The sequence below is a fragment of the Equus asinus genome, chromosome 30 (assembly GCF_041296235.1).
Source record: "Equus asinus isolate D_3611 breed Donkey chromosome 30, EquAss-T2T_v2, whole genome shotgun sequence".
NCBI lineage: Eukaryota > Metazoa > Chordata > Mammalia > Perissodactyla > Equidae > Equus > Equus asinus.
The window spans coordinates 26,127,921-26,142,541 of record NC_091819.1 but is presented as its reverse complement, the minus strand read 5'-3'; the positions used below and the strand labels follow the sequence as shown (position 1 = coordinate 26,142,541).

General features: G+C 39.8%; 1 protein-coding gene across 2 annotated transcripts in view; it reads left to right on the top strand.

The window, feature by feature from the left end:
• Window positions 1-14,621, top strand: part of GREM2 (gremlin 2, DAN family BMP antagonist) — a 100,476-nt gene that overhangs the window by 16,259 nt on the left and 69,596 nt on the right. The window contains exon 1 of one of the 2 annotated variants that reach the window (XM_070501560.1): window positions 6,582-6,722. The exons of the other annotated variant lie outside the window; for it this stretch is intronic. The gene's annotated coding sequence lies outside the window, so the exon portion shown is untranslated. Of the gene's footprint in view, window positions 1-6,581; window positions 6,723-14,621 lie in introns of those variants that run through there. 2 annotated transcript variants of the gene reach the window in all.

The window sequence follows — 14,621 nt, the reverse complement described above, 5'->3', positions numbered from 1 at the left end:
GTAATAGTAACAATGCTAACGAACATTCACTGAGAACTTTCCATATGACACGCACTCTGCTGATTGAGTTTTGTTCATTATCTCATTTAATCTTCACCTAATCTGATGAAGTAGGCAGTATAATTATGCTGGGTTTTCAAATCAGGATGGTGAGACTCAGCAAGGTAAACACATCCAAGGTCTTGCCACACAGAACTGGTGGAAAGAGCATTCAGGCCTCAGAGTGTGAGGTTTCAAAGTCGGAGCTCACAGCCGCCATGCTTTGCTGCCTCCCTGTAGAGGACACTGCTACATATGTCATGGAAGAGAGCGGAGCCAAGTGATAGCGGGCCGCAAAGAAGGCTCTTACCCTTTCCAGTGGTGCATGGGGAGCGCAAGAGGAGGGAAAGCCTCACGATGGAGGAGACATTTGAGATGGGCCTTGACGAACACTCAGAATGTCATCAGGGAGCAGAGGGGTGGGGTGGAGACATTCCAGGCAAAGTGCTGAGCCTCCCGCTGCGGTGCAATCTGCTCCCCCGTAACACCGAAGTGTAAAGGGCAGCAGTGGCCTCTGCGTCCTGAAAGCTGCCTGTCTCTGCAGTGGGGAGCGGGAGAGGGCCCCAAGCTGACAGCATTTTGGAGGCACCTAAGTATATGAGGTATGCAGAGCCTTGCTTTAGGGTCAGGGTCACTGTTAAGGCCAGAGCTGGATGAGAGCCTCTGCCCTGAGTTTGCTCTCCCACGACAAATGGACTCCACACACAATGCTGTCCCTAGGAAGTACTTCCCATCACATTTCAGAATTTTTATAGATTCTCTATGTTAACCAGGAAATCAAAGAATAAATGACGAACAGAAAGACTACAACAAAACTCTATTTATCAGATGATATCAAAGGTTGGAGTTTCACCTAAGTGAATTTTGAAAATAACTAAAATGTACCATTCTAACTGCTCATTTTTTGGTTTAGATATTTTTTTTGATGGAAATATTTTCAAAAAGTGGTACTTATTTCCCTGCCCTGTTAAACATGGTATACTAAGGGTGATGAAATTGTCCTTCATCGAGGCACTGTCATCCTAGAGAATGCAGGGTGACATCAGGTACCCTCCTTTAGGCCTTCATTTTTTGTAGAGATACAAATTTATTTACATTTACTTAATAAGCATCAGTGGAATGCTTGCTTTGCACCAGGCACCACTGTAAATGCCTTGCAGTTGAGCCGTGTAACCCGCGCGTGGTGGAGAGCGCTCGCCTCTGTATACTCGGTGCTGAACCACGTGACAGCACTGCCTGTCCCTCCCCGCAGGGCTGGCATCCTCTCTCCTCACAATCACCCTGTGAATGTGCTGTATTAGCAACGGCACACTAAGTGACTAAGCTTACTAAAATTAAGTATGAAATAGAAGCACACAGCCTTGTGGGGAGGATGGCCTTCTAGAAAAATGGGTGAGATTTTGTGTGCGGAATTTGCTCTGCCTGTTTTAGTTATTTAAAGATCGTTTTGGCGTGGTTTCCAGATCTTGCCTGAGTTCAAAGATGTCAGGTATGATGATTGGATATGGGAGGAGCAACTTTAATGGCACAAGACTAAGAAATACAAACCTTTAACTTCGATTCGGAACCATGGATGCTGTCTTTCTGCAAACCCCGGACAACCTAAGAGTCCGTCAACGGGTGAATTGATGAAGAAATTGTGTTACAGATATGCAATGGGAGATCATTCTGCCATAATAAAGAAGGAAATCTTGCCATTTGTAGCAACATGGATGGACCTTGAGGGCATTATGCTAATTGAACTAAGTCAGACAGAGAAAGACAAATGCCATATGATCTCACCTATATGTGGAATCTAAAAAAAAAAAACCACCAAGCTCACAGACACAGAGAACAGATTGTTGGTTGTCAGAGGCAAAGGGTGGGAGGTGGGAGAAATAGGTCATGGGAGGCATCGAAAGGTAAAAAGAAAACAAACAGAGGACTTGTTGAAAATCTGTATAAAGAACAAATAGATCCTGTGACAGCAAAAGAAAAAACAAAGTGTTCATTGGGTTATTCTAACTTTGAAGCAATGAGAATGAATTTGATTATGTTATGGAGCTATGGGAAGGAATAATATTTTTGAAAATGAGGAAGTTCAACATGATAAACAAAGGCAGAACTGCCCCCGGAATATCCAAAATGCCCCTGTTACGGTGGTGTCTCGTGTCCACCGGCACAATAAAAACAGTTATGCAGCAAATAATCCCCTTCCACGTGGACTCGGCTTAGCGACCGTGTCTTCCAGGTCAGACTGTCTTTCACTCTAGAAATCACGGGATGTGTTCATTAGTATTACTTCATTCGCCCTCCAGGAGAAACTTCATTTTAGAAGTAGTCTCAAATCAAACCTACATACCTTTTTCACTTTGATTCTTTAGCATTTTTGGTTCCAAAGCCAGGAAGGAGTGTCTCTCAGCTGTAGCCTCACCCTTTATCATTCTTCCAGTTGTAGCCTGGAGTGGAGGCTCCAATCACAGACGTTTCTATCCTTGGAACAAGACTGTAAAATTTTATAGCCAATTGTAGAACCGTGCTCTGAAAAACCTATTCAAACATTTCAAATATGAACTTCATCGTAGGACAGAATTAAGAGTCATTTATTTTCTATCAAAAGCATCATAAACAGCTCCATAGCTCGTAGTAAATCAGGAAACCAGATTGCCCTGGAAGGTACTGGGCCTACTAGTTTGGCTGCTGGAGCTGTTTCAAAAGCTGCTGGATGACCTCCAAAGGCCCCTTCCACTTCAAAAAACTCCCTCTCTTTTCAGCAAGTCCTGACTTACGACCGGGTCTTGGGCAACTCAATCCATGGCCATCTGCAAAAGAGTAATCCATTTCCAGATCATTAGGAAAATGACCAAGCCTAGCACTTAGTTGAAATAATGGCCAGAAAATGTTGGAGGTGGGAGATGTGAGGAAACAGGAACAAACGTACTGAGAGGAAATTCCACCTAGAAATGATGCATCAACTCACACGAGGAAGGAAGGAAGGCCAAAGTTGTCAGATACTCTACACACATGAGCCAGTATGCTCCAGACTCCTCCATGCAAAGCTCCATAATTAGATGCTGAATAATTTGTTTAGGTATATCTCAAAGCAATGGCTCATCTTTCCAGCTTTCTAGCAACATTAATTCCACTTCATTCAATTTATTCACTCAGTAAGTAATTTTGAGCATCTTCTATGTGTTAGTCACTCTGCCAAGCTCTGGGGATACCATGAAAAACAATGACTGTAGGATCCAGAGGCAGAGGGAGAAAAATAGAGAGAAAATAAATCGTTATGGAGAAAATAGCACTGGGGGTGCTTAAGACTGGGTGGGCAGGAAAATTTCCTTTGAGGAAATGTCAGTTAAGAAGAAGTCAGTTAAATGGAGACTGGGAGAAGAGCAAGTACAAATTCCCTCAGCCAGGAAGGAACTGGACCAGGTGTTTTCTAGGAACTTCTAGAGGCAATTACTCTCAGAGCTTAGTGTGAAAATGACAGTGGCACAATTTGAGGTCAAAAAGCTGGCAGGGGGCAGATACTATACAGTGACATAGCCATGGTAAAGAGCTCTGATGTTATTCTATGGGAATTCTATTTGATATTAAAAGAATGACTGAGTGCGGCACAACGAAGAGCATCTAATAATAAAGAAATTAGCTTCAGATAAATATTCTTAAAATACAAATGTAATTATGACATTTTCCTGCTCAGAGATCCATTATTCACCAAATAAAATCAAAACTCCCCGAGGGGAGGGTCGTCCACCATGTAACCTTAAACACATCTCTTCCGTCTCCCACCTGTGCTCTGTGAGCCAGTTACCCGTCTCCTCTCAACGTTCCCTGCACCGTATTGCATTTTTCTTTGCTCATGCTGCTCCTTTCCCTTGCCCCACCCCCACCCTGACATCCGCTAGTTGAAATCCTACCCATCCTTCCAGATCCAGCTTAAAGGCCACCTGTTCCGTCAAGCCTTCCCTTCACCCTCTGCCAGAGTTTATCTTTCCTTCCTCTGTCTTCCCAAAGGACCCTCCACCTCTCTTAGCGTGCTTAGCACACACTGCCTTGAACTATAACTATTTATGCACGCCACTCTCCCCCATGAGTCCAACCTACTAAAGTTCAGCTAAGTGGCAATCATAAGTTTATGACCCCTTATGGTGCCTAGTACAGACAATTCACCCTTAGGTAACAAAGAACGTGAAAGAGATGCTGGGAAAGCGATATAAAGAGGAAAAAGGTAGAGACGAGGGTTAAGAATGAAATATAGTTATTAAACAAATAACTACGCTTTTAAAATGCTTCAAATATGCCATATTTCAAAGTTTAGGCTTCCTAAAATTAATTGAGGCAACATATTCATGCCAGGTGCATCTCACTTTTGACACATGAGCATTATTTTGTGGAAGTACAATCGTTTAGTAAGAAAACATAGGTCTGACACTGACTCATCTTCTAATTAGCTGCACGATCTCATACAAAATTTATAACCTCAGAGGGCCAACAGTTTTTCCACGAGAAAAATAAAGATGGGCTTCACTGCTCTGCTTCTCTGTGAAAGCACCAAACGTTACACTGATTGAAGTATGAAGACTACTCCCACGTGACAACTAGAATTCCCACATTACCTCTGCAACAGCTGGAGCCCAGGCCTCCAGAATCTCTGCTGTGGAAGCGACCATAACAAGTGTCTTCACTGAGTCTCCCCAGAAGCAGACACTGAGCCCAGGATGCAACGGTAAGCAGTGTATTGGGAAGTGCAAGGAACAAGACTAAGTGACAGAAGAAGTGATCAGGTAAAGGAGGGCAATCAATAAAGGGTGCATTTTAAACCAGAAACCATAACGGGCAAAGGGCTCTTAATCCAGTAGGGCAACACTGAAAAACAGTATAAACCACACACCTCAGAATCATCCCTGCCTAGAGGTGAAAGAGCTGAGACATTAATACTCTCACATCTGTCAATCATGGGTTAAGGATGCACACCCTGGGAGGGCATGAAATCTCAGGTGCTTCCAGCTCCCTGTGCTTGCAGGCAGAGTGAGGTCCATGTGGCAGCTTGACAGCAGTGTTCCATCAAAGAGGAAGGTGCTAGCTCTTGAGACCCAGATCCGAGTGCACAGAAATGGTAAGGAGATTGGGGAACATGGCGGAGTTCTGATATCTTCTACTCCAGTAGATCTCCATACAGGCCAAAGATTAGAGGTTGTATTACCTAAGTAGGATCTCTTCCAAATAAAGATCGTATCCAGCACAGATAGGGTATTTTTCACAATTAAGAAAAAGAAAGTTAAGCATTTTGCAGTCTATCTGAACTAATAAAGATGACGTTCATTATAGTATATTTCAATCTAATCTAAACTTAGCATCTATAAATTATGCCTGCACAATGCAACGTAATGCAGCCAATGAGAATAAAGTACTAAAGATTATTCATTTATATGGAAAGATGCTTATGAAACTGGAAACACAAGTTATAAAAATTTTGAAAAAGAAGGTATATATTTATATATAAGTACACATAAAAGTCTGGAAGGAAACATTTATATACACGGTGTAAATTTTAACAGAGGTTATCTTGGGGTGGTAGGTTTCTCGGTGGTTGTAATTTTCTGCGTATCTATATTTTCCCATTTTCCTCTAATTGATCTGTATTGCTTACAAAGACTTAACTTCAGAATAGAAAAAAGATAATCAGATCCAAGAGTAAGATCAGTCAAATAATCATACTAGAGAGTAAAATCAGTTTCATCCAGAAATATCTATAATATATGCCATACATATTTCCAGAATTCTCCCCTGATTGCTTTGGTAATTGATATAGATTAAATCGTTCCCTCATTTTGCTGGACTCTCTGATTTTTCCACTTTAATTCACTTTCAGTAGAAGAATAGGACTGATGAGAGCTCGGCAAAGGCATTTTTAAACACGTAGTGTCTTTGCCACAGGCATCCTAAGTAGAGATTGGGCAAAGAACTGAAATCAACACTTTTGAACTTCATTCTTCAAGAGCCACCTTATTTATAGCAAGAGAAATACTCTTTCGGCTCTCTTTGAAGGAAGCAACAGAGGCATGAGGGGGAAAGCTGACTGACCCCAACTCTGTGTTCTCTGGAAAGTCACCGTGAACGTGCAGAGTTTGGTTATTTGTTATTTTCTTTTGGAGTTGGGAGCCCGGTTCATGGGTCTCCTCGGCCCTTCTCCCCACGCCCACCTCCTTCCCTACACACCCCCTTCCTTACACCTGCTTTCTGATGGCTGCTTCCAGCATGGGTATCTTCTCTGCTAATAAACACAGTCCTAGACAACTTTGCTCTTGGAGAATTCGCTGAACGCATAATTAAGAGGGAGCCCTGTGCTTTGAGGTCACCCCGGTGAGAAGTCTCCACAGATCTACTTGTTCCTTGCAGCGAAGACAGTCAGGATCCATTTCTGCTAAGCAGTGCTCAGGAGAAAGTCAAATTAGATTAATTACCTAGAATAAAAATGGACTTGTACTTTTGCTAGTAATGGATTTCTAGTCCAGCGAGCTTTACAAGTATTAATAGCATGCTAGTTCTTGGCAGATGATAATCATTAGTGAGCAAGGAACTCTACCCTCCCGAGACGATTTAGCTTTGTCACTATGTGGTTATCTTTGTCTTAGCGTTATGCGGAGGCAGAGAGAAATGTTCCTTAAATCTGCTTGTGAAGCATAACAGTTTCCAGGGTAAGTCAAAGAGAGGGCTTTCCCGCTCTAATTGTGTGTGGTTTCTGTTTTTTGTTTTGTTTTGTTTTTAATGTGGGTTCTGAATTAAATATAGTAAAGTTCTTTTAAAATTTATTTTGAGGGTCCAAGTGGGAACCCTGTTCCGAGAAGGAACTCACTGGATGTGAATTCGTTTGACGTGTATGAGCTTCCTCCCCGACTAGTGCTCTCAGCTCCATGTTCATACCAAGGACCGGCCTCATCCTTGGGTGGAGGAGGTCACCATGTATCCGTCACAAATTTCTGAGGGGTCCTCCACCAGCTAGGAACTTTACTTCTTTTTCTTTAATCTCAAAACCACAGTCTTTGTTAAGTACATTTCTATCCGGTGAAAGGAGAGTATTTCACCTGTTTACTGCCGGTCACTTGCGCTAAGATTTTAACCCTTTGGTCACAGCTGAGTTGCAGATGACAACAACAGTTAAGGGTGAACAATTGAAGATGGCCCTCACGCCCTGCACCCCATGGCCCTGAGGTTGAGCACCTCCTGACGCTTTGCACCCTAAACTTGCTTCACCCCAGTCCCAGCCCTGACATGTAGGTTACAGAACTCTTACCTGGATTGTCTGACTTGATTCTCACTGCAACCTTGTGTAATCAAGCAATTACGATGACTCTTTCAATTGATAAGGAACCTAAATTTTCAGATGAAGATCGTGCAGGCAATAGATGGATGGGAACCTAGAGCTTCGTTTTAATGCCACACTCTTTCTACTAAACCATGCTCTTTTTTCCAAATGGAAGGGAAACTGTCGAAATGAGAGGGGATAGAAAGACAGGATGGCAGTAGTGACAAAGCATACCGTGGTTATCGCTGATTCCTGTTCCAGCCTCATGTGGGGAAGTGAATAGCCACATCTCTAAAGGATTCGAAAGGCAGAGGGCAGCTTCAGAAATAGATGACACAATCAAATGGAGACGAGCAAGATGAAAGGAGAAAGCAGAAGAAGGTAGTTTAGAAATCAGAATTGATACAGAACATATTTGGCCATCAGAGCAAATTAGAGAAAGCAATTCAAGCCTCGCTGGATGCATGGCACCCTCGCCTCGACAAAGACACTGATTCTGGGTCTGTTTGATTTCCATGCACGTGCAGGGAAAGCGCTTCACAGCAAGGTCTGCTTAGATGGGGAAATTGGCAATTTCTCAGTAGCTATTTGCCACATCTTTTCATTTTTCCTAAATAATGTTTGTGTGGTTGGATACTTCTGATGTTTACTCAGGCTGAACACATTCTCATTCTCTTCTGCCCCTTTTCCTGCATGAGATTAACGCCTACTATGCTGGATAAGCAACATTTTCTGCAATGAAAGATTATTTCCAAAGTGTCACCTTCCAGAAATTGTACTTTCAAATGGTGATTCAAAGTTGTAATTATAGATTACAAGGCAACATGCAGGTAGATACAGGAAATGACTCTTTTAGGACTCACCCAGGCAAAACAAAATCTTAAAATCCCATAAAGGAAGATTGGCATCACCTGCAAACTAAGACGGGGTGGTGAGGAAGAGAAATAAATACAAGAGGTTTGAGAAGAGCAAATCTAAAGTGGAAACAAAATCAGTACTGGAATCCAGAAATGGTTTCTGAGAAATAGATTCTCTTAGATTTCATGTGCCCTTTGGAATTCAAGAGCTATATACTTAAAAATAAATTGGGGGCCTTAGATCAAAGAGAAGAAAAATGTATAACAGATTTCATAATAAAGTTTTATCCAACTCAGACAATAAGAATCCAATATTGTTAATTCTTGTAATGAATTATAGCAGTGGTTTTGAAAGTGTGGGTTCCTGACCAGTAGCAGCAGCAGCATCTGAACATTTGTTAGAAAGCAAATTCTCAGCCCCCAGCCCAGAGCTCCTGAATCAGACTCTGGGTGGAGCCCAGCAATCGATGCTTTAATGAGCCTTCGGGGATTCTGAAGTCAGAGAGCCACGTGTTACAGAATCTCCTTGTAGGTTCCAAACAGAAATCTGTTGAAGAGTTTACTAAATTATTAATGTAAATATTTTATTTTTGAGAATCACCAAAATCAAATACCTGTTCCTATAGGTGTATTCTGTAATTAACATCTCTTTTAAAAAGGCAGAAATCTCTGCACTGAAAACTTGATGTCAGAACCCATATTCAGAAAACAGCTATTTATATATGTAAATTGACAGGCATATAAAAGCTTGATTCCAAGAACTGAGAAAGTTTAATTCTTAGATAAAGCAATATTTCATCTAAAAAATTCTTCCTGAATTCTAAAGCAACAAAATTCAGACAAATAATTTGTTTTTAATAAAAAATTAATAAATAAAATTATTTATTACATAAATATTATTTATTATAATACAATACTTATTATATATTATTAATATAATTGTATAAATAATATATATTTTACATATATAGTATTATTTATAGTATAGTATTTCTATTTGTCTATATTTATTATAATATATAATATATTATAATATTATTCTATTCATTTATAGTTTTTATATTTATAATTATATATGTTATAGTACATTAATTTATTACTATATATTTATTACTAAATATTTTATATTTGCTAATTTAATAACTAATTAGTTTTCATTAATTGTACAACTTAGTTTAATTAAAAAGTTATTCATTTCCGTATATTTTTAATAACATTGTTATGAAGCTATAAACCCTCTTTAAACCTTTAGTAGGTGTCAATTTGACTTAAAAGGTTTGGACTTAATAGCTGAGTCTACTCAGTTTACTATGTATCAGGCCCTGCTAATCTTCGCAGACGCCATATGAGACTGGTACTATCAGCTGTACTTTGCAGATGGTAACTGAAACAGAATAGTTAAGTGACTGGCTTGAGATCACACAGCAACTGAATGGCAGAGCTGGGTTACAAACCCAGGCTTTCTGACTCCACAGCTCATGTTCTTAACCAACAGGCTATACCCTCCATTATTCCAATTTTTAAAATACAAACGTTTATGTAAGATAGACAATATGTGGACTATTTTACAACTAAATTTTGCATAGAAAGTGATGTGTGTAAGTGTCTCCATACACTTTTTGTCAAGCAAGTCATCAATTATTTAAACGAGAACTTTTATCTTGATTAGGCATGCCAACAAGTGAAAATATTAGTGGACAATTGGTATGAAGAGAAAAGCCTGTGAGAATTCAAACCATTTTTATTTTCAATAGGCTAAGAAGAGAAATTTAACAAAATCCTAATTTGTCTATTCATGTTTCGTCCTTGTATACATATTTCCATGAAATATTTTAGCACTGATGAACTTTTTATAATGTTTTAAAGTAGTCCTGATTTCAGCATTCTGGAGAGAACTCCATATTTCTAGAGGTTTGCTGGCTTTGGATTTGAGTATCATGGAGGGTAAACAAGCATGTACTGTTGACATGAGCTACTCTGCTTCTATAGCTGCTCCCTCACACTGCCACATGTGAGGGTATGGTCCCAAGGTAGCAATGGACTAGGGGGCAAAGGGACTTAGGTATCATTTCCCAAGCACCTTGTCCATCCTTTAAGCTCTATGTTACTCCTCATGTCCTTCCCTTCCCCAGAAATGCCCTTTTGCTTTAGCTTTACTTGTCATTTGAGATCCTAACCACACTTCAAAGCCCAAATGATATGCCGTCATGCTCTGCGCCAAACCTTTCCTGATGACCCGGATGAAATCCTTTGGAACTCCCGTGGCGTTTCATTCACTCACATGACATTCATATTATAGTTACTCATTTAGGTGTCAACACCCTTACGACACTGCAGTTTCTTGGAGGGAAGAAACTATGTCTTAAACATCTTTGCATTCCCATAATTCCTACCACAGCATCTTGCTCATGACAATAAGAATGCCTGCTCAGCCATTATGGTTTATGGGGTGCTTTCACTATGAATCTCGTTTCATCCTCACATCTACCCTGCGAAGAAGGTATAATTATTACTCCTTTGGTACACGTGAAGAATTTGAGAGTAAGATTGAGAAAGTGTTTTGCTTGATGTCACTCTGACTCCAAATCTGTGCTCCTTCCAACGCACATCTATCCTCAAACATTTGTCAAACAAATGGACAAATTAGAAAACTGAATTAATCAATTCCAGGGATGGTTGGGGATCGTACTGCAAAGTTGTCGTTACAGCCTTCCATTGCTTCTCCGTGACCTTCTAGACTTCTCTACAAATCTCCAGGCTCCTCCACAGACAGCAGTGGCAGGGACAATGGGTATGGGATGCAATTGCCATGTAGAATCTGACAGCTGTGGCCTGGGGAACTTATCTCCCCTCCCCTGAAGGTTTAAGAGGAACACCCTGACAGTAGATCTGTCAAAGGGAAGGAGAAGAATTTTCTAGTCAGGAAAGTGCCAAGTAGCAGATGAATCCTCATCTGAGTGTGAAAATTTTTCCACTCCAATACCAGTCCCTCTCATGGGCCTGAATGTATGCTATTTATTTTATTCTGGACAGCATCACCCCAGTAATCAATTGCCTACCATCCCATAAAAATAATTTTAGTTGGATATCTCAACTGAGAACTGTAAACTAGCTGTGGGGCAAGAGTGATGAGAGCAGCCCCCTATTTCAGCTCTGAAACTCTTGGCTCAAGCTTGTTCTCCATGCCCGATTATATTTGGGAAGTCTAATATATAAAATTCTCAAATGAGATTCACCACTCTTCATCTTGAGCTTGTTTAAAAATGCAGATTCCCAATCTCTGCCTTAAGGCTTCTGATTCATTAGGGCCTACTGAAGAGTCTTGAAATCTGCATATTAGATAACCTCACAGGTGATTCTAATAAAGATGATGAGTAGATCACAATTCGAGAAACAATGAGTCTGTGCGTCTGGCATGTGGGCTGTTTATGTGATCATTCTAATCCCGCTGTTTCCTCCCAAAATCCTTTTATAGATGATTATCTTATTAGCCTTCATAAGCAGTCTTAAAGCTTGCCATGCGTTTGGCTGGAGCCCATAAGCATTTACGGTGTAGCATCTGTTAAGAATTCCAATTTAATTTATTTTACCATCAGTGAAATTGAGGTCTCAGAGCCTAAGTGGAGGCAGGTTGGAACAAATCAAAACAAAATAATTGACTGGGAAATATGACATACTAACCAGCAGCATTATTCAGAAAGCGTTTATGAGGCTAAACAGTGGAGTAGCAAGTGCTTTTATACCCATTTTTTAGATCAGCAAACTAAAAGAAAGAGAATTGCCTTGCCAAAGGTCATGGAGTGAAGAAGTCATAAAGAAAAGAGTAAGCCTGTTTCTCCCACATCCAACAATCCTCAGACCACACACCTTCAGTTTCCTGATCTTTAAACTTAATGCCACATACCTGCGAAGACCCATGAGCTGCTCTCAGGAAATGATGACCTTGAATTCTTGGATATTTTGCTTTAGAAAGTTAAGTTATTTACTTAGTTCAATTACTCTGAAAATGTAGATTTGCTCACATAGATTTAGTCTGCGCATGGCTCGTTTTCATTGTGAATTTCCATAAATCTACTGGGTAAAATTATAAAATATTTTATACAGAATATACACATAGGTAATCGTAAGTTTATGATTTAAAAATTGCTAATATTTTAACTAGGCAATTTAATAGCTTGTGATTTGATCAAAACATCTATAAACTTGACATTAAGACTCAAGTCCCAAACCGTGATTTCTCAAAGAAATATGTTTTTGATGCTCTGGTTTTCAAGTTAGGACCAAAACTTTGTTGAAGAAACATCCACATAAATGTTAGACCCACTTCCCATCATCGCTCATATATATGCATATATAAACTTCATTTTCTAAATGCAATGTCCAAATGATGGAAACCAAAAGTGAAAAAAGAAATATCTTCAGTGCTCGAGAGTAGCACGACATGTTTTCGTGTGTCGTTGTTGGAGAAAGTTATGTTTACAGTGAAGAAGAAGAATCTAAATTAGGAACACACTAAGATTTCCCTTTTTTCTCAATTTTTTTTCTTGTATGACACATGACGAGAAAAAACATGTTTTTAATTTTAGAACTTCTCTTTGTTGAAATAAGTTGTGACAACATCACTTTTATAGCCGACTCAATTCCATGTTAGTTTTCAGGAATGGAACTTCTATTTATTTTGATATTGACACTGCCAGGAATGTTTTTAAAGCGCAGTTAAAGACGAGATGCTGGCTTTGCATGACTCTGTAAAGGAAAATAAGAAAGATCCACTCTAAACCAAAGACTTATTTTGGTGCCTGCTGTAAAGAGAAACAGAGAAAAATGCATTTGGAAAACTAGTATAAATGTTTCAAATATGAATCTCATTGATCTGCTTATTAGATAAGTGCTGAAACTGAGCAAGGAGGATCACGTGGCACTCTGCTAAGACACATACATCAGAAACAGAATAAAAAATCTTTCCAAGTAAATTCTTATCATGTATTGCTTTCTGCAATATTGATTACATGTTTTAAAAATAAAACATTGCAAACTAATGTAAAAAGAACTGGCAGAGCTGAATTAACCTCAGTTCATAGAGTTTAAACTCACTGAGTTTAATTTAATTCCAATTGGGGTATCTGAAATTTATAGAAGAAATTGTTTTAATTTCTGATATATTCTCTATCAGATCCAACTATTTAGTTGTTTTTACTTCAAACAAAAAGATAAGTTTAAAATTTTTTAAAGTCTTCTGAATATTTTAATTAGGACTGGACTCTGTGACTTCCCCTTCCCCCATTTTCCACTACAGTACTTACTAGGTCAAACAAGGATGCTTGGCAGCCTTTGGGTCTGTGGACTCATTGTGTGGTTTCATGGCTTCTTAAAAAAAAAGTTTTGTAACCAAACCAAACCAAAGCTATGATACTCCAGGGTTTGTGGCTTGCCTGAAATCTGAACAGGAAATATGGACTAGTGATCTGGGTCACGTGACCACCTGTCGTTATGCTCCCCAAATGGAACCAAGAAGCTCAGTCAAAAAAGACAAGGCAGATCCATTTACAAGATTAGTAAAGGACAACATTTGGGAGGAAGGAGGTGGAGGGGCAAACCAAGGTACAAAGAGCACATAGCCAATTCTGTTGCTGGACCCAGGGAATCAAACTGAGTTATCCATGAATTCTAATTTCTGGTTAAGATTTCATACTACCTTGGTGAATTAGCCGGTGTACATCATTGAGCTCATAGGTTTTCTTTGTTGCCTATATTCTCCAGAGAATTCATTTCTACAAGGTGTGTGGTTATTTGCCACAAGAGGAAGTTGGAAGAAATGTTTTAAAAATTACTTCCATGAGACACATAGCAATTTGATTCATCTTCTTACATTGTTGTTGGTGCTGTCAAGTCAATTCTGACTCCTAGTGACAACGCTACCTGGTCTTTTCATGCTGTCCTCTCCCCTTCCAGCATAATATCAGACAATGCTCCACTGCTATTCATAGGGTTTTCATGGCCAATTTTTTTTCAGAAGTGGGTGGCCAGGTCCTTCTTCCTAGTCTGTCTTTAGTCTGAAAGCTTCCCTGAAACCTGTCCACCATGGAAAACCCTACTAGTATTTGAAATCCCAGTAGCCTAGCTTTCAGCATCACAGCAACACACAGCCACCAAAGTAGGAAAACTGCCAGATGGGTGGTGTGGTTCCCTGACAGGAACAACCCCAGGCCACACAGTGAGAGCACCGGATCTTAATCACCAGACCAACATTCTTACTTTGGGCAGCCATCTTTTCTATCTTGGGTTTTCACCACTGGTAATGTTCCATAATTTTACAGAAAAGATTTTGTACGTTCCTCTTTTTTTCCTAACACATACCACCCAAAGGTCTCATGTTATTGATTCTCCTTCTATGCAAGCTTTTTAAAAGAAATTAACAATCTTGCTATGATGGT